Source organism: Notamacropus eugenii, chromosome 4, assembly GCF_028372415.1.
Source record: "Notamacropus eugenii isolate mMacEug1 chromosome 4, mMacEug1.pri_v2, whole genome shotgun sequence".
NCBI lineage: Eukaryota > Metazoa > Chordata > Mammalia > Diprotodontia > Macropodidae > Notamacropus > Notamacropus eugenii.
The window spans coordinates 19,645,447-19,668,460 of NC_092875.1; positions in this window are offsets into that span (position 1 = coordinate 19,645,447).

Sequence of the window (23,014 nt, forward strand, 5' to 3'; positions counted from 1 at the left end):
TCATTTTAGGGATGAGGAAACTAAGACCCATGGAGGGGATGTAGCTTCCCTAAGGCCACCCAGGGAGCTGGTAGGAAAGGCAGGATTTGAAGCCAAGACCTCTGGTTACAAATCCAGCTCTTCTTCCATGGCATTATATGCTTCTCTCTCACTGAACAAAGCCACACAACCTCCTGCCAGCTCCACCCTTATCTGGCTTATTCTTCAAGCCCCCACAATCCAATAATACCCCTCCTCTCCCACCAAAACTCCAATTACCTCTGCACAGCTCTTCTCTGAGTATTAAAAGCAAAGCAGTCAAGTCAGTTTCCTCATCTGTAAAATGGGCACCTATTTCATAGAGTTGCTGTGAGGATCCAATGAGACAAAACAAATAATTTTATAAACTTTAAAACATTACACAAATGTTAGCTTAGATCATTATCATCATTGTCATTAGACAACTCCATACTAAAATATGAATGACCTACAGCTGCCTAAACTTCCCAGGAATATTTCTATTTTAAACCATATGGAAAAGGCAGCATGAGGTAGAGGATTGAGAGCTGGCCTTGGAGTCAGGAAGGATTTGAGGCCCACATCTGCCACAGCCTGGCTGTATGACCCTGGGTAAATCACTTAACCTCTCAATGCTCCAAGAAACCCTCTGAGACCTTAAATGACAGAGCAGATGCCATTAAATAGACAGAGGGAGCTTCCTGCTCTGGGAATCCCATAAACTGATGAAACCACAAGTGTCATCAGGCAGAGAAAAGAAAATTGAAAACTTCACATGAGATAGTGAGATTTCTGTCCAGGATGGTCATTTGGAGAGGGGAGATCTTACCTGGCCTCTCCTGGATCACATCAAGGGGCCACTACATGAATCACAAAATGTTATCTTCAAGAACCAAGGGTCAAATCCTTTGATCAATGTGTCCCTTAAATAACTAGGCAGAGGAGAGGGTAAGGAGACCCTGTGGACCAAGACCAGCCACCAAGTCACACCTCCATTCCCACCCCACCCCCCAACACAAACATACCTGATTAGACATACTCTGAACCATAGGTTCCAGGAACCCCCACCAGCCATGCAGACACTCAAGCTGTTAACCACAGAGAGCTGGACCTGCTTGTTAGTGAAAAGGAGTCAGCAAGCCATTAGTTTCTGCTGAAAGGAACTGAGGGGGGACAGTTAGTAGTGATTACGCATTAGAGGTTAATAGGAGATGGTGAGAGCCGTGACACGCAGGCCAGTGGCCTGGGCACTCGGGGGCCAAGCGGAGGCAGTGCCTGTTAGTGGTTAGAGAGCAGGGCCAGCCAGGGAAAGGCAGGGTTTAGCAGAGAAGCAGCTAGGGTTAGTGTTTGGGAGCCAAAGGTGGTGCAGGAGGGAGAGGGGCCCACCAGCTGGGCAAGGTTCATAAAAATAGCTCAAGACCTGATCCTCACTGCCCCTTGAGCACACCCATCCAGGTGCCTGATACTCTCCCAGCATCCCAACCCATAGGAGCATATTGGGAGAGGGATAATATAGGAATACAGACTTAAGGAATTCTAAGAAGGTGAAATCCCAAGATTAGTTCGGAAACAGCGTACCATTTTTGCCTTTCTTTGCAAACCTGGCACTTGGCACATCATAAGCATTTAATCAATTCCTGTTGACTGCTGATTTGGGACTCTTAAAGGCCTGGATTTCTCAGATGAAGAGGAACATGAGGAGGAAAAAAGAAAAGAGAAAGTAAGAAAGAAAGGAAAGGAAGGAAGGAAGGAAGGAAGGAAGGAAGGAAGGAAGGAAGGAAGGAAGGAAGGAAGGAAGGAAGAAAGAGAAGAAAGACAGAAAGACAGAAAGACAGAAAGACAGAAAGAAAGAAAGAAAGAAAGAAAGAAAGAAAGAAAGAAAGAAAGAAAGAAAGAAAGAAAGAAAGAAAGAAAGAAAGAGAAAGGAAGGAAGGAAGAAAGAAAGACAAAAAGAAAGAAAGGAAGGAAGGAAGGTAGGAAGGAAGGAAGAAAGGAAGGAAGGAAGGAAGGAAGGAAGGAAGGAAGGAAGGAAGGAAGGAAGGAAGGAAGGAAGGAAGGAAGGAAGGAAGGAGGGAAGGAAGGAAGGAAGGAGGGAAGGAAGGAAGAAGGAAGAAAAGAGAAAAGGAGAGAGGAATGAAGAAGAAAGGAGAAAGGAAAAAAGACTAGAAGGAATAAGGAGATGGGAGATGTACAGAAAAGAAAGGAAGAGAAAGAAAGCGAGGGAGCAGGTGAAGACATGGGAGAATGAAGGAGAAAGGAGAGTGAAAAGTTAGGAGAAGGAAGAAGGAGGCAATAGGACGTGAAGAAGACATGTCAGCCGGAGGTGAAACAGCCTCTCACTTGGAGCCAGGCCCTTCCCCATGGCTAGATCTCCACCTCCACTGCCTTTACAATCAGTACATCTGTGTGGAACACTAGGCTTACCCCAATCTTTTTCCATCCCCCTTTTTGAGCCTCTCCATTTTATCTCCACTTCTTATCCAGCTCCATTTCCTCCCCTTCTCCTCACCCAAAGCCTCTCTTCTCTGCCACTTTTCTTTTTGGATGAGATACCTTATTCAATCTGTACCTCAGTTTCTCCATCTGTAAAGTGGAGACACATTCCTCTCACAAGCCTTCCCCCATCAGGAATATAGATAAAAGCAAAAGAGGATCAAAGGTAGCATATTCCTGACATAGATCAGAAAGGGGTAGCCTTCTGATGCACTTCCTTCCCAAGAGTTTTTTGTGTGGTAAGGAGTGGAAGTATCCCCATCATACAGATAGGAAGCCTGAGGGTTGGCAAAGTGAACAGACTTGTCCTAGGCAAGAGCAAGTATGTAAGCCAAGGCCCTCTGCCTCCAAATCCCAAACCAGAGTTCCCAGGTTCCTTCCTCTCATTAAGACACACATCCATTAAGACACTGCCTTCCCAAATCCTTCCTCTCAATACCTTCCAACAAACCAGAGAAGAGTCAAAGATAGGGAGGAAATAGACTGGAGACATTGGTGTTTCCCCAGCCTTGGCAGTAAGTAGTTCTGAGCCACATTGTAGATGGATACAGGGGGGAAGAAAGAGAGGAAGGTAAAGTTGGTGACTTCCTAGGGGTGGATCTCAGTGATGGGTTTGGTGCTCCGTAACCCCAAGACACAATAGACTCCCTCTCCCAGTGCACCCTGGGGAGCCAAATGGCCAGGATGCCAGAATTCTCCATTCTAACAAGTGAGGGAGCTGAAACTGAGATCTCCCCTCCCCAGCTCAACCCTCTTTCCTTTCTATGAACCAAGCCTTCAGCTGACTCTCATCGGGAGTGTGAAGCCAGCATCTCTCCACCTCCATGGAGTGTCTGTTAAGTGATAAATCAAAGCAACTCAGTTAGTTTATGCTGCAAAGGAGAAAAGAATAACAGTCTACAGTAACCATAACAAGACGCAGGACCCTAATAATCCTGGGAGAAGGAAAGGTTCAGGACTTGGGACAGGGGGAGGAGGGGATACAAAGCCTCTGCTTTCCTGGGAAAGGAAAGCATCCATAAGCATGAAAGGAGGCCTTTGTCTTCCTTCCCTACCCCTTCCGAGCCAATGAATTAGGGCAGCTCCCATTTGGTGGGTACTTACTGCTGGCCAGGGCTCAGTGTTCCAATCTCATGCCACTCTGGGTGGGAAAGCCCTCCCACAGACACACTCATTGTGTGAAAATCTATCCACCACTCTCCCTCTCTGTCTCCACAGAGAGCTCCCCAACAGGAAATCTTCAACCCAATTCTGATGGTGATGAGACTGCCCACTTGAGCCACAATCTATGTAACCCATGACCATTATGATCACAGAATCAGGAGTCTTGGAGTGGGAAGGGACTCATGGAGGCTAGCCTCTTCATGTTATAAGGCATGAAATTAAAACCCAGACTCACCAAATTTCAAAGCTGGAAAGGACCTTAAGATAATTTAGTCTAAACTTTCTCATTTTACAGAGAGAAACATGGAAGCCCAGAGGAGGAAAATGACTTGCCCAAGAGAGAAGACCCTGTACCAATCAGCATGACTGACATTTCCCCTCATCCAGACTATTCAGGTAAGGCCTTCTGGGAAAACCATAGCAAGGGTGTGCTGGTCCCTAACCATGGAAGGAGGGTTCCCATTCCAAACTGGTTGGTTCTGGCTGTCTCAATAGTGGACAAATTGACAACCAACATGGATTTTCCAAGTTCTTTCTATGTGCCAGGTGCTGTGGTGAATGTTGGATTTGGCATCAGAATGACCTGAGTCCAAATCCCACCTTTGCCATTTTACTTACTAACTGTGGGACTCTGGGGAAAGTTGCTTGAACTCTTTCAGGCTCCATTTCCTCATTGGTAAAATGGGGTGATTTTAGTACCTACCTTCCAGGATTGTTGTGAGAACCAAACGAGATATTTGCAAATCTTAAAGTGGCTATATAAATGCTATTACTAATCATTTTAAAGAGCCATATAAATATGTAGTAGTAGTAGTAGTAGTAGTAGTAGTAGTAGTAGTAGTGGTAGTAGTAGTAGTAGTAGTAGTAGTAGTAGAAGAAGAAGAAGAAGAAGAAGAAGAAGAAGAAGAAGAAATGCAGAGGCAATTACTAGACTTCAGGGTTGGAAGACCCTTAGGCATCTGCTCTCCATGACGAGGGTGGGCTAGCAGGCATGTTAGGACTGGTGTTAGTAAGACAGAAACAAGGACTCCAAGATCAGAGCATGTGTTAGTATGGAACAGCTTATCACCATCAGCTGGGGCACCTCTGCAAAGGAATAGGTATGAGCCACTAGGAGAGAAATGGAGATAAGCAGGGAACATTAGTTGGTTAGAAGCAATGTAACTGAAGCATTTGCTCGGGTTAGAAATGGGTTAGTAACAGGAAGAAGGGGAAAAAAGAGGTTACTGACTAAAAATGAGACTGGTAGAAATGGCCTCCATAGGGAGCCAGCATGGGATTACCAGCCTCTGGTAATCTCCACCCAGGACTCAGGGTCTACGAGCAGAACGCACATCTTAGGGGGTGAATGTGATGGGGCCCTGGGCATTACCTATGGGAATTCTCCAGCAGGAGTTTCAGGTGCCTGGCATTGGCAATTCTCATGCCTGAGGCTGAGCTAAAGGAGCCTGCCAGGCAAGAGGTGGTGGTGGTCCAGCCCTGATCTGATCAGCAGCACCTAAGAGGGAGGAACAGGTTCCCTCTGGCTGAATGGACTGTCAGTCTGCCCAGAGATCCCAAGACTACAACCCAAATTGACCCAGGGTTCCCCATTTCCCTCAAAGGCCATCTTTGCTCTGTGAAGTTAGGATAGGGTGCGGGTGGGAGACAAACAGAAAAACAGCAGTTAGTACAAAACATGCTTCAGGTCCGGTTAGTTGGTTAGTCTGCTGGCAAAAGACACACTGAACAGCCTATCACCAGGCACATTTCCTCGGTACCAGTGGGGCCTCAAGACTCCCTGGGGTTAGTAGGTTAATGGCACACATGCAGCGTTATTCCAGGATTATTCCTTGGTCATCTCAAGAGCCCCCTCTCCTTTGAGCACCCCAACCTTGTACCATTCACTGCACAAACTCCCAAAGCTTCCCTCCAAAAATGTCCTCCCTCCAATCTTCTAGCCCCATCACCACCTCCTTGCAGAGCCAGAACTAGGATAGGGAGCCTGCAGTTTTGCCCCTGGGCAGGAAATCAAGAAGGTACTAAGGCCACTATCCCAGGGATGCTTCATGTCCAGTCCCATTGGCGGAAGCAGCAATAGAAGCCTTTTCCCAAGGGGAAAGTAGCTAACCCCTTCAGCATCTCAAGGGTTCCTGCTCCAAGCAGAGCATGGCCCAAGGAAGCCTCTCCTCACCCCTCATACCATTGCTGCTGAGGCCACTAGGCACAGGGAGAGAAACTTCTAGTTATGGCTCTGCCTCCATGAAACCTACTCCATCTCCGGCCAGCCCATGCTTTCTCCCTTCTTACTGTCTGTCTTGGCTTTGCATCACAGGATCACAGACCTAGAGCAGGAAGAGACCTCAGAGGCCATCTAACCAACCTTCCACTTTACAGAGAAGAAAAGGGGAAGTCGAAGTATTTTTCCCAAGGTCACACAGATAGAACATAATGGAGGCAGGATTTGAACACAAGTTCTCTGACTCTAAATCCAAGCTTCTTTTCTCTGAGCTACACTGCCATTCCCAGAGTTTTATATCAATTCCTGTTGTTCTCTGATTTACATGCATAAGTCTGACTTCTCCCGCTAAACTATAAGCTTCTTGAGGGCAAAACTGAACTCTCCTCGACCTCCAAGTGCCTCGCCTTGTACTTTTTCCCATGGAGTATAGGAGTCAATAAACCCTGGTGGGTTGAATTGGACTGAAATGAGGCTAAAGGCTGAGAACACTTCTAGACTAACATGCGAAATGTGGCTATTTGAGTGGGTTTTTTGGACACATCTCTGAATTTGGGTTTCTTACTTCTGATGATCAAAACGATTGATCATCGGGGATGTCTGGGGATGGGGTGGGGGGGAGGGGCTAATCTTGCTCAGGTTTCACATTCTACTCACTTTCCCCATTTGCCTGCTAGACACCATCCTCTAACAGAGTGAGGCAGAGCCTTGGCCCAAGATCTGGACTGGAAAACCTGGGATTCTTTTCTGCCATGCTGCTCTAGAATACTGCTGCCTCTACTCACATAGAGGAAAAAAGTGGGCTGCATTCTCTTCATCTGCAAAACACGCCTGCTGCCCTCTACCTACACTGAGGCTTTCCGGGAGGGACATGTCTACGGTTCAGGCAGCACATAAACTTGGGGGTGGGGCTTTTAAAATGTTTACCAAGATTCCTCCAGAGAATTCATCAGAAAGTATTTTTCCTTGTCCCAAGCCATCAGGCAGAAGCTAAAAGTATGAAGGTGAGGGATACTAGAGGAGTTAAGAACTGGGACACCAGCAGCCCTTCAAGTCTCCAAAAGCATAGATTTGGGGACGTTATAGCTTAGAGGTCATCTTGCCCATTGCCCTAATTTTGCAGAAGAGGAAACTGAGGCTCAGAGAGGAGCCATGACTTGCCCAAGTTCACACAGACAATTTGCAGTCAAGCTGGCGCTAGAACCCAGATCTCCTAGGCAAGGGTTCTTCACAGTCTAGACCATGGTTCTTACTTACTCATGAACTCTAAGAGGTGTGACATGTTAAGTAGATAGTTTTCAAGGAGTCATTTGAACTCACAGAGGAGAGACAACCTTAATGAGTTATTGCATCAATGCAGACTTAGGGATGGGAGAGTTTTAGAGGTCATTGGGTCCAATTCCCTCATTTTATAGATGAGAAAACGGAGGCTCAAGTTAAGTGACTCGCCCAAGGTCACACAGAGAACAGGCAATGGAGGTGGGAAATGAACTCAGCTCTTCTAACTCACCATCCAGTGTTGTTTCCACTACACCACAGAAGTGGGGACCCTCTGGATTATGTCCCAACCCCTTCTGGGAGATCATAGAAGAAAACCAAACCCTCTTCAAAACTACTCCCTCCACAGCCCTGGCATAGTTAAGGGCTGAAGGGCCAACAGCATCCACCCCAAGGAGGTCATTGCTGATGACCTTAAGCCCCTGCAGCCCAATCTCCTGTCTAGTGACAAGGGTATATACACCTAGAAGGTGGCAAAACAGCTTCCGCTTGGCCTCCAGTGGCAGGACACTCATGACTCTCAAGCCAGGTTTCCAAGTTTGCACTAGACCATCCCCCACTTCCACAGGTCATTGAGCTATAGAGCAGGAAGGAATCACAAAGGTCATATAATCCAGTCCCCTTCCTTCCAGAAGGGTGAGAGAGATTTCACTGCCCCTATTTTACAGACAAATAAAATGGAGCCTAGAGGTCAAGGACCTGGTCCAAGGAGCCCCAGCTGTGCCCCCAGTTCAGGGTCTCTCTCCTGCTTGACTTCCTCCTACCAATAAGCAGAACTTTGCAATGACAGGACAACAGCTGTCAGAAAGGAAAGTCATGGAACAGAAGGGTTACAGTGAAATCTATGATCACCTCAGCTATGGTTTGCCACATGACCAAATTGGACCCTAACCACCTCTTCCCAATACTTATCCTATTGGGAATGAATGACCCTTGGTCAATGGAGGTGTCTAGGGAATTGGGGGAGGGCAATCTTGCCACATCACTTTCCCCTTCTGACTGCTAGGTACCCATCCCCTGGCTGAGAAGAGCAGGGCCTTGGCCCAAGATCTAGACTAGAAAACCTGGAAATCTCCAAAGTTGTGCTGTTCTAGAATACTGCTCCACCCATTCACAAAGGCAAAAACAATCGGTCTGCATTCATTTCACTTGCAAGACATTCCTTCCTCCCCTCCACCAGTCATACTCCAATGAGGGGGAGCAGACTGTCCCCCTATGATTCTGGGGGATACCACCAACTCTCAAAAAAGGTGGTGCCCTTGGGGAACAAGTGAACAGTAAAAGATGGGAAACAGAGAGGTCTCTATCTAGGAATCCAGACTCCCCATACTTCCCTCATCACTCTCCCTTGAGGTTTCCCTCTTCCATTTTTGCATCCCTCCTGAAGGAGCCTTTCTAAGTGGAGTTAGGGAAGGCATTATTGAGAGAATGATTTTGGCCACAGGCTGGGTGCCCTAGGAGGAGGGGGGGAGGGGAAGCACTATTGGGTGGGGACTGGCAAAGAAGCATCAGGCTCAGAGCTAAAAAGACCTCTAGACACCATCTAGTCCAACCCCTCCTTTTACAGGTGAGGAAACCAAGGCCAGAGAGGTGGAGATACTTCCTCAAGCTTGCATAGCTCATCACAGACCCTGAATTCTAACACAGGTCCCCTGATGCCAAATCCAGTGGCTTTTGGTATCTATCATGTCCTTCCCTAGGCTGGAGAATTCTTAAGCTTGACCCTGAATTAGAGTCAGCATTCACCTTTGTGCCCCTCATGTAGAAGAGACCAGGATTGAAGATCAGGGAACATCTCCCTTGTGGCTCTATATATCCCCTAGGTAGGCAGCTGTGCCACAATTGGAACTCTCCCCAGAGCCCCATATGTGTGCCTCTACCTGAGACTCTGCCTTTGTAGGCAGCATCATTCTGGATCTCTTGTTCAAATTCAGAGGCCATCCTTCTCTGTGGGATGGGAGCCAAAGCAGGAACTCACTAATAGGCATTTGGGTCATAGATCTAGCATGGAAAAGGTCTTCTGAGGTTCAACCCCTCTCATCATACAAAGGGGGAAAGAGGCCCAGACAGTTGAAGCAGCCTGTCAGAATTCACATAGGTAGAAGTGGTAGGGCCAGAACTCAAACTCATGTCATCCAACTCTAAATGCAGGGCTCTTTCCAGCATTCTCTGAGCTCTGGCACTCACTCTGCTGGGTGGGAAAGGGACAGGGTGGTAGAGAGGTCCTGAGAAGAAGTATCTGTTGGCCCAAGCTGAGTATCCTCAATCTGGGACTGAGAGATGGAATTCTGGACAAGGCCGGTCACTACTCCAAGGGGAAGAGTCAGGATGCAGCAGCCACTGGAGTCTGGAACAGGCAGACGTCTGGGTGCACAGCTGCTCTGTAACGGATGAGCATACTTGAGATGAAGTCTGGGAGATTCTTCTGATCCCCCATTCTAAACTCCTTATCATTATCCTTCCCTCACTTCCAACCCTCCCATACCCAAGGAGGAAGATTTCTGTCCTTTTCTGCTTACATAAGCTGCACTAATGGTTGATCCCCCCCAATTAGACTGTAAGAATGGCAAGGACCAGATCTTATCTAAACTTTTTATCCGTCTCAGGCTCACCCACTTACACCAACCCTCAGAACAGTGTTCTATACACAGTGGGTACTTAATATATGTTTTGATATCATTACTGTGGCCTGGACAGAGGGGAATGGTCACCATTTTTATACTTAGAGATGGAAAGGAAAGGAAGGAAAGAAAGGAAAGGAAAGAAAGGGAGGGAGGAAGGAAGGAAGGAAGGAAGGAAGGAAGGAAGGAAGGAAGGAAGGAAGGAAGGAAGGAAGGAAGGAAGGAAGGAAGGAAGGAAGGAAGGAAGGAAGGAAGGGAGGGGGGGGGAGGGAGGAAGGGAGGGGGGGAGGGAGGAAGGGAGGAAGGAAGGAAATAGGTATTTATTAAGCACCTACTAAGTGCCAGGCTCTATATTAAGCACTTTACAAATATTATCTCATTTCATCCTGTCAACAACTCTGTGAGATAGATACTACTATCATTCCCATTTTATAGTTGAGGAAACTGAGATAAACAGAGGTTAAATGATATGCCCAGGGTCACACAGCTAGTAGGTGAGAGATCACATTTGAACTCCAGTCTCCCTGAGCCCAGTTCCAGTACTCTATGCACTATAGCACCACCTAGCTGTTTGATAAAGAGAGGCTATGTAGCCTATAGAACCTAAAATCAGGAAGATGTGTTTAAATCCCACCTTAGACACTTATTGGCTGTGAGACCCTAAGCAAATCTCTCGACCTCTCTTAGCCTCCATTTCTCCCCCTGTAAAATGGGGCCAATAACAGCACTTACCTCCTAGGGTTGTTGTCAAGATCAAATGAGATGACAAATGTAAAACACTTTACCAACCTTCAAGTGGTATAGAAATGTTCTTGTTCTTCTCATTATTATTTCAGCTTTCATTTATATAGTGCCTTGAGATCTATAAAATCATCTCCTTTAAACAACCTGACAGTGATATCCCTACAAACTGCTCCATTTCTTATACACTCCCTTCTTTTCTTTGTCTGAGGAAATGATTGTGTTTGTTGATACTTGTTAATCTCACAATAAAAAGGAAATTTTGATCGAAAAAATGAAATAAATAAAATTAGTAGAAAAAAAGATAAGTAATAGAGGTAATGTGATATAAGGGATAGAAAATCAGCCTCAGAATCAGGAAGATCTGTGTTCAAATCCTAACTCTGACATGTAATGGCTGTGTGTCCATGGGGAACCCATGAGCCATGGACAACTCCCTACAGGCAAAAGTTGAAGAGAAGTTATGGATCTGCATTGACAGAAGGGACTTCCTGTTCTGGAGCTTTATGAAATAGTGAAATCACAAGTCTAGTCCTAAAAAATGGATTAAAAAAACTGAATCCCAGAGAGGTAAAGACTCAAGGTTTCACACAGTAAGCAAGTGTCAGAAGTGAGACTTGGACCCAGGTGTTTCTGATTCTGAGTGTCTAACTCCAGGTTCATAATCCATCTCACTGCCCATTTCTATTTCTTTCAACACATATTTCTAGAGCACCTTAAGTGCCTTCTTCACAATAACCCCCTAGGACTGTAGTATAAAGATTATTGTCCCCATATGATGGATGAGGAAACAGGATCTTGGAGGCTAAGCCATTTGCCCAAAGACAGAAAAATTGTAAGTAAAGGGAGAGTAAGAATAAAGTTGAAGAATCTAATTTCCAGCTGCAGAATGAGAGAAATTATTTTACTATTACATTAATAACCAATTATTGGTTTAGATTTTCTCCTTTATTTTCTCAATTTAGGTCCAGCCCTATAAAAAGTCAGGCTCTGAAGGACATAATTGGTTGATGAGATCGTCCTAGGTCTTAAACCACATGCTCTTCAATCTAGGGACCCCACCCAACTAGAAGATCTTACTTCTGTTTAGAATGTAAATGAAAACTAGGTGAATTCTTACATCAAGGAAATGAGTTCCTGTCCTTTTATCCCTCTACTATAGTTTAGAGTGATCCAGCTCATGAAAGAGAAAACCAACCAGGGTGATCTAGATGGAGATGGATTCCCCTGTCCAGATTGCTGGAGGTACCTGGGTCTCATGATCAAGTCATGTGCTCAGCAGGAGGAGCTGAAGAGTTCTGGCCTGCTTCTTATTAAATATCCACCAATCGGGATTGATTTTCATTGGTCAGGGCCATTCTCTTTCAAAAAATATTTAAGGCTTTCAAGCTCTCCATGTTTTTGTCTTTGGTTACCAAGAGAAACCACTGACCATCATTTATTGATTGAAGCTTACCTTAATTAACAAATTGATTATTAATTATCCAGAATCTCTGTCTCACAGGGTTTTTCATTCATCACATAAAATCAATGAATATTGTGTGACATGAGTTCTCTGTTCCCACAGATTCTCTGGCTTGTGGAGAGTACGGGGAAGGGATCTAAGCAAGCTCTCCAAGAATCACAGAATCTCAGAGAGCACGTCATCTAACCTATGCCAGAACAAAAATCCTTTCTACAAGGTCCCTAACAAGTAGTTTGTCCTACCTTCCTCTCTAACCTATGGGCTACTCTTCAGATTGATTCCTCTTGGTTCCTACCTGGAAGTGTCCAATCAAGTGGTTGACAGTAAGAAAGAATCAGGGCAAGCATTTCTGAGGCTCCAGACTCTCGATGAGCTTGTGAACCATCCAGGTTGGGTCCTTAGTGACTGGAAGAGAAGACAAACGAGCAAAGCAGCAGAAGAAAACAAGATCCCTCCCCAACCCCAGGGTCTTTTAGTTAGTGAGAAATCCCAGGAACCATAAGTATCCTAGAGTCTGATCAAATACCATCTCACAGCCATCCCTCACACCACCACACAGACACACAGACACCAAGGCCCAGAGCTTGTATGAAGAGATAGAAATTGATACTGCTGTCAGCACCATGGTCAGGGAATGCCAAGGAGCAGGTAGCTATTTCAGCACTACAGTAGGGGACAGCAACAAAGAGCTGTGGTCTCTGTGGACAAGGGCAGGCTTTGTGTAATGGGGAAGATCCAAGGAAGAAAAGCCCAGTCAATTTAATAACCAAAAATAACAACAACAATAAAAAAAAATACCAATATCAGCAACAGAAACAACCAACATACCGCCATGTAAAGATTAAAATACACTACCAGGCATTCTCTTTTGGAGCTTTGGGAAGATTTGGTTCCTTGCAGAAAGCATCTCAGACTCAACTGAGCCCCTAGATTTGGTAAAGGTGCATTGATGAAATGAACAGAAACTTTCCTGGTAAGAGTCCACTTAGGTACGTCCCTCCCGGTACCTTTGCTCTTGAGATATATAACATGGTATGGTGGCTTGAGTATCGGACTTGGGGTCAGGTAAACCTTGGTTGCAATTCTACCTCCAATACTTCCTAACTACATGGCCAGCCTCAGTTTTCTAATCTCTAAGATGGAGATAAGAATACTTGTAGTGTACCAATTTCCTACAGTTGCTGTGATACTCCAGTGAGATAAAGTGTAAGAATACCTTGAAAAAGCTGAAAAAGTCACACAAATGTCAGTTACCTTTGTCATTAACGTGGTTTTGCAGGTGTCTGTAGGGTTTTTTTTCCTTTAGGGAATAAATCTGGCTTTGCTTGATACCTCCATAATAGCTGAAGATAAGCTTTCTCACAGTGAGTCCAAAAAGATAAGACCTTCCTGAGACCATATCTCTGGTGTATTGACCATTTGAGACTCTAAGCCATTAGAGATTGTTTGAAAGGTACAAAAATGCCTTGTCTTGGGTCATCCAAAGATAATCATGAAGTCATGAAGATAATCCCTCTCTGAAGATAGAAGGAGACCCCACTAAGGCCATCCTTAAAGGGTATGGAGTGGGATCAGGTGGCAAGACTGAGGATGCTCCTTGGCAGTATAGCACTCTAGAGGTACATAGTGAGGAACTGAGGGTCCTGGTCTTTGAAAAACCAACCACAGCTGCTAATCTTATCAACCAATGTATTTATCCAGGTAAAATCAGATAACAATGAACATGGAGGTCAGCTTTGCAAGGGTGAGAAACAAAGTCCCCAAATGGAAACTGGAGGTGAAAGGATGGATGGGGCCTCCCCTTTTGCATTAGTGGCATGGAAGTAGCTGGTGTGTGGACAGAGGCAACTCCTATCAAGATCCTTCATGAATCCCCTACAGAACCAGCTGGTCTGCTCAGGAGGGGACTGATATTTTCCTCACTCCTTTCTCCTCAAAATTGCTCAGGTTAAGTGGGTCAGGGTGGTGACTCCTGGAAGTATTCCCTTCCAATCTTCAGTACCCTGTGAGATAATGTAGTAGGTCAAAAAGACTATTAATTATTACGTACCAAGTACTGGAGTTAGCCCTCAATCTCTACTGAGGGCTAACTCCAGTACTTGGCACATAATAATTGATAAAGTCTCTACAAAGGACAATAGCACTAGGTCTGGAGGTGGGGGGAAGGGACAGGCTAAATCCACTTTTTGGGTATTCTTTCAAAATGTGGAGGGAACAATGATGATCTGAGCCCTCAGACACTTAACTGAGTGGCCCTTCCTATTCCTGCTCTGAATTACTAGAAACAAACTCTCCTTTCTGTAAAGTCTAGAGACCAGTCAGGCAGTGAGAATGGGAGAGAGGACTGCTGCCCAGAGAATACAAAGCAAAAGAACTGGGACTTCTCTGTGGAACTGGGAATGAAAAATTCAGAAGGATTGGGGTCTGGTTCCAGACTTGTCACTAACTCACTGTGCAATCAGCAGCAAGTCATTTTTATTACCTGGGGCTATTTTCCTCACTGTAAAACTAAGGGATTGGTCTGATTAAAAAAAAAAAAAAAAGGTAGCGACCAACCAATAGATTCTGTTCACAGCCAGGTGTCTTGTGCATTTTATTTGATAGTTTTCATTTCACTGAATAATGGCCGGTATTAAGTATGTTTTGTATTCTCACAGAACATGCTGGTCAGCCTCACTGGACTTTGGAGATCATTTACCCTTAGGGTTTGCCTTAACCTCACTGTGAGCCAGTTTTAAATAAAACAATTCCTGTCAAAGACCACCAAAATACTCGATTTAAAAGTTGTCTCTATAAAATCAGACATTTCTTTGAAAATTTATAAGGATTTTCAATCTATTTATAAGGAATTATTGACATTTGCATGGACCTGTAGGTTACCTGATCCTGTTTCCAATCCTTTCCAATCAATCAGTCAAAAATAGCATCTTCATTGTTTGAAAAAGAATAAGGTCAAACTGGATACCTAAAGCTCAAATATTATATGGCCTATGTTGTGGCATTCCACAGTTTAACTCTGACCTGCATTCCTTGTTCTAAGGAACCTCCCAGCCCTGACATCTCTTGTACTAAGCTTCCTCTCAGATCTGATTCTCTATCATTTTAGGTCTCTCCCAGCTCTGACATTCTATAATTCTGTGCATCCTTCTCATGTTGCAACAGAATCTAAGTTAGCTCGAAGTTTGTGTGAAACGTGGGAGATCAGAGAGGTCAGGTTATATTTATAAACAAGTTTCTATTCCCTCAAGATGTTCCATGGTTCCTGGTCACACAGCTGTGAAGAAGAGGGAGTAGAGATTCTGTCCTGGATCTAGTCTTGGGAACAAGTATATTTGGCTATGATCATCAGAGCTTTAGAACCAGAAAGAATTTTAAAGGTCATCTAGTCCAACTGTCTTATGTACCAGAAAAGGAAACTGGGGTCCAGATATATTCTGTATTGTTATTTGCCACAGACATTGTGCTACGTTGTATGTAAAGTCAAAATAAGAAAACTCGTACAAAGGGTTTAGATAGATGTTGGGGAGCAGTATTTGGTATATCAAATCACCAAAGACACCAAGGAAGCAAGAGTGTAAGAACCCCAGTCAACAGGGCTACTCAGTTCCCATGCTTTTTATGGCACTATGACCAAAAGGGATCCCAACACCTTTGACCCAGCATGGGAAATTGAGCTTGGAACTAACGGGAACCCAGAATGAGCGTTAGACCAGAAAGGGCACAGAACTGTCTTCTCTGGGACCCTCTAAAACAAAGGAGAGGAGCTCTCATCTCTCTGGAATGCCACCCAGAGGCAGAGAAGTGGAAAAGATGACCTCTCAAGTTTCCTTCCTGACCCAGGATGCTATGATTCTGCCTTCTCTGTGTTTTATTCAATTCCCCTCAACATGAACAGTTACTAAGCACCTATCCCATGCTAGCCTTTCTTAGAGCCAAAAAGACTAGAGAGAGAAGGCTGGTAAGTTTGGCATACTTATCTGCAAGGCTCCTGCCTGACATGGTAGGGGATGCCCAGCTGCTCGAGTCTTGGAAAGACCCTTCTTTTATCCCAGGAAATGGAAGCACTCTGGAAACCAATCCACAGCACTGGTTTATACTGGAGAACATGAAGGCTCTTCTGGTGTTCCACACAGCTCCCTTGTCCTAGAAGTACATATGCAAGGTTCACTGGGGGAGGTATAATTCTAGACATTGCTTTCGGGGGAAGGAAGACTAAGGCAGTGAATCTGGAAGTTGCATGTAAGGAGGGGACACAAACAGGCCTGCATCTCACTCCAGGAAGGGACCAAGAAAGTTCTTTGCTCAATCACATACAATGTGAGGCTTGCAGTTCTGGTTGGGGGTGTTGCTTTATATGGTGATTACCTTCAACTGATTTCTGACAAAGAATTTGAGTCTCTGGACAAGTCTTTAAACTCCCTTAGCCTTCCAGCTTCACATCCATGGCCCTGTGGTCCTGCTGGCCAACACTTCTCCATACAGAAGGCATTTTGTAATCTATTGCCATTTCAACCTCACTAAACATGCCACTTAGGGAAATCCTTTGCCTTCACTCCCAGGCTCTCCTGCCAAGTGATTTTGAGGGCTCTCCAAGACCCACTTGGGCCAGTGGGAGGGGTGGAGATTGTTACCTTCCAAGGGCTTCCTTCAGTCTCCTGTTCATGGATCTCTTCACCAGCTCCAGGATCTCCATCCCCATGTGAAAATACCTCTTAGAACTCCACTGCTGATGAACACTGCTGGGAAAAGTCATACCACTGTGACAAAATTACAGTATGTTATCTAATCTCTCTGAAAGACAATGTGGCATAGTGATAATGATAATAACAGATATAATTTATATACTTACGATGTGCCAGACCCTGTACCAAGCACTTTATCACTATTATTTCATTTGCTCCTCACAACAACCCTGGGAGGTGCTGCTATTTTCCCTATTTTACAGATGAGGAAACTGAGGCAAACTGAAGTGAAGTGACTTGTCAAGGGTCACATAGCTCGTAAGTGTCTGAAGCTGGAGCTGAAATGAGGTCTTCCTGACTCCAGGGCTGGTGCTCAATCTACTAGTAGATAAGGAGTTGACCAGACAGCCAGGTCTGGATCCGTGCCCTACCTGTGACATACACTGTGGGACCAAATCACTTAACCCCTCGGTGCTCTGGGCAGATCTCAGACTTTGAGATGCAGAAAGGGCCCTAATCTTAATGGATTAGGAGAGATTTCTCACCTGGGGATTCTCTCAGGGGTTATATTTGTCCTTCATTCTCTAAGAGGACCATGACATCAGCGAATGATGACATGACTTGCAGTTGACTTGGATTTGAGTGAGGGAAGGCTCTGCAAGGTGACCAGCCTCACTTTCTCCTCCAGAGCCATATGGGTCCAGTGATCAAATATAGATCAGAACGACTAGATATGGCGCAGGATGTAATGGGAGACCTTGGCCCATTTAAGCTAATGTCTTTTCAGGTTCTCATTTTGAGTAAGGTAACATCCATTCAGTGAATAGGCTTCTTTAAGAAGTTAGTCAATGGATGGTCCCTTTAGTAAAAAAAAAAAAAAAAATCAAATTGGGAGGGGAAGACCCTCAGAGTTGCTGGGTAAAAGAGAAAAAGATACTATCTACCATTTGTTTACTAGCTAAGTAGCACAATAGATAGCGAACTGAGTCTGGAGTCAGGAAGACCTGAATTCAAATCCAGCCTCAGATACTTACTAGTAGTGTGATCTGGAGACACGAGGCTATGTGTCTCAGTGTCCTTTATTGCAAAATGGGTATACTCTGCCCCTACCTCTCCCAGGGGTGGGGAACCTGCAGCTTTGAACTCACAAATGAACTCACAAATCCAGTCCCTGTCCTTCAAAGGAAATCATTTACAGTGTCCTAACTGAATCTCTATCCCACTCCCCACAGTGTCTGTTCCAAGCCTCTGTTCTCCCCTCAAGTCATGTTTACCACTTCCTTCTCCCCATCTCATCAGAAGATATCAACTCATATTTAACCAAAAACACTGAGGCCATCTGACGGAAGTTCCTTCTCTCAAATTAAATGCCCCACTCTATAAGCATCTTTACCTATTATCTTTCAACCCTCCTGGACATGCCCTTAATCCCAGCCCAGCCCAGTTTCTCCAGGGACTTGTCCCAGCTTCCCCCTCTAATTTTTAGCCTCTTTTAACCCACTGGTTCTTCCCCTGTTGCCTATAAACACATTCAGATCACTCCTTAATGTAAGAAAAATCTTCACTTTGCCCCACCATCCCCTCAAAAGATTTCTTCTATCCCTTCCTCTTTCATTCTCAGACAAACTCCTAGGAAAAGCTATCTACAAGAAACGTCCATATATCTTGACCCAGACACATACTATTACTGTACCATATTATTACTCTACCATAAAAAAAATCATGAATGAGGAATTACAAGAACCAAGGGATGACATCTATGAACAGATTCATAATGAAGCAAGCAGGAGCAAGAAGTTGTATTGAGGTAGTCTGGTGGCACAGTGGATTGAATAGTGACCCTGGAGTCAGGAAAATCTGATTTCAAGTCAGACACTGAATATGGCTGGATGGCTTGGAACAAATTACTTAACCTCTGTTTACCTCAGTTTTCTCAACTGCAAAATGAAAATGGCTAACTTGCTAAGCAGCTGCTTCACAGGGCTTTGGTGAGGATCAAAGGAGAGAATATTTGTAAAGTGCTTAGCACAGGGTCTGGCACAAAAAATACGTATCCCTTATTCCCTATTCCCCCATTTACAATGGGTGAGGGAGACAGTGAAACTGAATCGAGCAGAATTCTACTGACCAAATTCTTCCCAGAGAAAAAGCATCTCTCTTCTTTCATTGGAGAAGTTAAGGGGAAGGGGGTCTACGTGTGGAGGATGCTGCACACAATGCTGTCAAATGCTTTAGCGAGGATTATTGGTTCTGCTGAGCTGCTTGTCTTTTTGATTTCTTTTAAATCTTTGGGACAAAAGAAGGCTCGCTGGGTTAGGGAATGAAGAAGGATGTATTTATAGATGAATGTGATACAAAAACCAAAGAAAGAAGGCATCAATAAAAAGAGAAAAAACTGTCTGTGCTCATGCCTCAACTTTCTGCCTTCCCACTCAAACCACCACGGACTGGCTTAGAGTCTGCCCAGCCCAGCAAAGCTGCTCTCTCCATGGTTCCCAATGACTTTTTTTTGGAGGAGGGGAGGCAAGGCGATCGAGGTTGGTTGCCTTGCCCAAGGTCACACAGGTAGTAAATGTCAAGTGTCTAAGGTTGGATGTGAATGCAGGTCCTCCTGACTCCAGGGCTGGTGCTCTGTTCACTGCACCACCTAGCTGTGCTCCCCCCCTCCCCCAAAGACTTCTTAATAGATGAATCCAGTGGCCTTTTCCTAGGTCTTTTTGCTTCTGGACCTGTCCACAATGTTTGATAGTGTCAATCATCTCCTTTCCCTGGGTATCTTCTCCTCCCTGATGATACCTCTTAATATTGCTCTCGTGATGCTCAGCATCCTTTGGAATATCGTGACCTATGCACCACCCCCCTATTTGTGGGGACACTCCGGAGCTCTGTCCCAAGCCCTCTGCTCTTATCTCTATATACTCTGCTTCCTGATGATCTCATCAACTCCCTTGGGTTCAAATATCAAATCCATGTAGATGAGACTAAAATCTACACCTCCAGTTCTCATCTCTCTCTGGAATTCTAGTCCTGCATCCCTAAATCCCTACACAGCTATGGTAATAACATCAATGACTAATATTTATATGCTGCTTACTACGTGCTAGATATTACACTGCTTAGCACTTTACAATCATTACCTCATTTGATCCTTACAACCACCTGGCAGGTAGATGCTATTTAAACTGAGGCAAGCAGATGTCAAGGTCACAGAGCTAGTAAGTGTCTGAGGGCAGATATGAACTCAGGTCTTCCTGACTCCAGATTCAGTGCTCTATCCATGGTACCATCTAGCTGCCCCTGCGTGTATGTGTGTGTGTATGTGTGTGCATATAACTATATGTGTGCCTGCTAGCTTTCCCAACAGAATGTAGGGTCCTTGAGGACAGGAACTGTTCATCTTCTGTCCTCTCCTATATGTATCACTTTCTACTTAGGGCCTTTACTGATCCTCTAATGTCTAGCACTGAGCACACACAGGAGCTTGTTGATTAATTGAATGTTTGTTAGATGACATCTAGACCTGAATGTTTCATAGCCTAAAATCAGACTTGTCCAAAAGAGATCTCCAAATATTTTACCAAAAACTATCACTATTCCCAGTCTTCCTATTTCTTCAGAAGGTACCACCATCCTTCCAGTCAACTAGGTTCACAACCAGTGTCACAACAATGACAATCTTCAATGTCTATCTCACCCTTGTGTTACCACAGATGTTGTCTGTTCAAGAGCTGGGGCCCTGTCTTTCATACATGACAAATTGTCTCCCACCTTCACTACCAGACAAGAATTCTCACATATGTGCTTATTTTTATCAGAACAACTAAACTAGATGATTTTGTCCCCAAACCTTGTCCTGCTCCAAGTCGGTTTCCAGGATTGTGGACAACATAGTGATCATCCTTAAAGGGTCCACCCTCTCACCTCCTAACATCCCTAAGCCTTCTTTATACCCATCCTCTCTGTCTCTAATTGTGTAAATACGCCATTTTATTCACTAATACTTTGGGGATGTGAGGACTGAGTGAAACTTCCAGCTGTAATTGTTATAAAGCCTTTCTCAACTCTGACATTCCCTGCTCTAAGACCCCTCCCATTTCCTGTCCTAAGGAGCCTCCCAGATTTGACATTCTAAGTTCTAAGGCCCTTCCTAGTTCTAATATTCTGTTATAAAGCTTTCCCCAGCTCTGACATCTGATGATCTAAGACAAGCCTCCCTAGCTCCAACATTCCTTGTTCTAAAGCCCCTCCCAACCCAGACATTCTATATTCTAAGGTCCCAGCCAGCTCTAACATTCCCTGTGCTAAAGGCCCGCCCAGCTCTGACATTCTAGGCCCTTCTCAACTCCAACGTTCCATGTTTTAAGGCCCCTACCAGGTCTGACATTCCCTTTTCTAAGGTCCCAGCCAATTCTGACATTCTCTGTTCTAAGGTCCCTCCCAATCCAGACATTCTGTATTCTAAAGTCCCAGCCAGCTCTGACATTCTCAAATTTAAGGAATGTTTCTTGAATTGAATTGATTCCAAGCAAATTGGCCTTATTTTGTGAGTCATAAATTTTTCCAGAAATATCACCAATTTCAGAATTAGAAGACATAAATTCTTTCATTCATTTGGATAAATCACTTCCTCTCTCAGAGACTTACTTTCTTCCTCCATTAAATGAGAAGGCTGGATGAGAGGATTGCTTAACTCACCCTCCAACTCCAACATCCAATCATTCTGCCACATTCAGTGATAATATGATGAGCCAGTAGGCATGCATCATAATTCTCTAGAGCTTCCTCAGATACTATGACTACATAAATGAGTTAATATCAGTAAAGTCCTTTGCAAACTTTAATGAGATATATAAATGCTAACTGTTGTCATTGTAAATAAAGTTTTTGTTGTTATTCAGTTACCCTCAGTTATGTTAGACCCTTCATGATCTCATTTAGGGTTTTCTTGACAAAGATACTGAAGTGGTTTGCCATTTCCTTCTCTAGCTCATTTTATAGATGAGGAAACTGAGGCAAACAGGTATAAGTGGCTTGCCCTGGGTCACACAGGTAGTAAGGGTCTAAGTTCAGATTTAAACTTGGAAAAAGGTGAGTCTTCCTAACTCCTAACAGTTGCCCTGTAAATTAAATAATCACTAATTTATTAAGCACCTATAATATACTGAGGGTACAGACAATACCAAAACAACCTATGCCCTCCAGGTACTTCTGTTCTACTGGATAGATAAAATGTATGCATGGAAACACAGATCCAAAGTAATTTAGGGAGGGAAAGATTTTAGTAATTTGGCAGGGAAGTCTAGTGGCAAGAGTACTGAGAAAAGACCACTGTGAGATTTCCCATTTGGGAAATTGTCACTAACCTTGGAGACAGCCATTCCCACTGGAGTGATGTGGATCAGAAGCCAGAGTTCACAAGAAGTAGGGAAGACTTGTAGACCAGGGTTATACAGGAAGGCTTCTAGGTGTCTGGTCCTGGATGGGAAAAGAGACAGAAAGTGATATCTTGAGGAGATGGGAACATCAAGTGATGATCCAGAGATGTGTCCATGACTGCAAGCATCAGAGAAAGCACCGACATGAGAAAAGGGAGGGAACATGACTGATGGGGTCTGTTCCCAGGGAGATGGAAGGAAGTGGAATCCAGGACAAATAGAGAAGAAATGACTCTCACAATTCACAAAGATGATTCCTCTCTTCCTCAGAAAAAGAAGAAAGTGATGGGAATCGGGAGAAAAGATAGAGCTCATGATTCAGTATCCATCATCTCAGAAATGAGAGTGAGGTCCTTCTGGGAGAGGGAGCTGACTGAGGAAATTGTTCAGGAAGCCTGTGGATCTACATGAATCATGCCATTCTAAGTCCCCTCCCCTCTTCCCAGCTCTGACATTCCCTGTTCTAAGGTCCCTCCCAGTTCTGACATTCCATGTTCTAAGGTCCCACTCAACTCTAACATTCCCTGTTCTAAGGTCCCTCCCAGCTCTGACATTCCCTGTTCTAAGGTCCCTCCCAGTTCTGACATTCCTTGTTCTAAGGTCCCACCCAGCTCTAACATTCCATGTTCTAAGGTCCCTCCCAGCTCTCACATTCCCTATTCTAAGGTCCCTCCCAGCTCTCACATTCCCTGTTCTAAGGTCCCTCCCAGCTCTCACATTCTCTGTTCTAAGATCTCTCCCATTCATGACATTCTCTGCTCTAAGGCCCCTCCCAGCCCTAACATTGATGGTTCTAAAGTTCTTTCTAGCTCTTGCCATTCTGTTTTCCATATTCGATGTCCCCTTCCTGTTCTGACATTCTATGTCCTAAAGCTCTAGAATTCTATGAATCTGTGTTTTCTTAAATATGTATTAAGCTG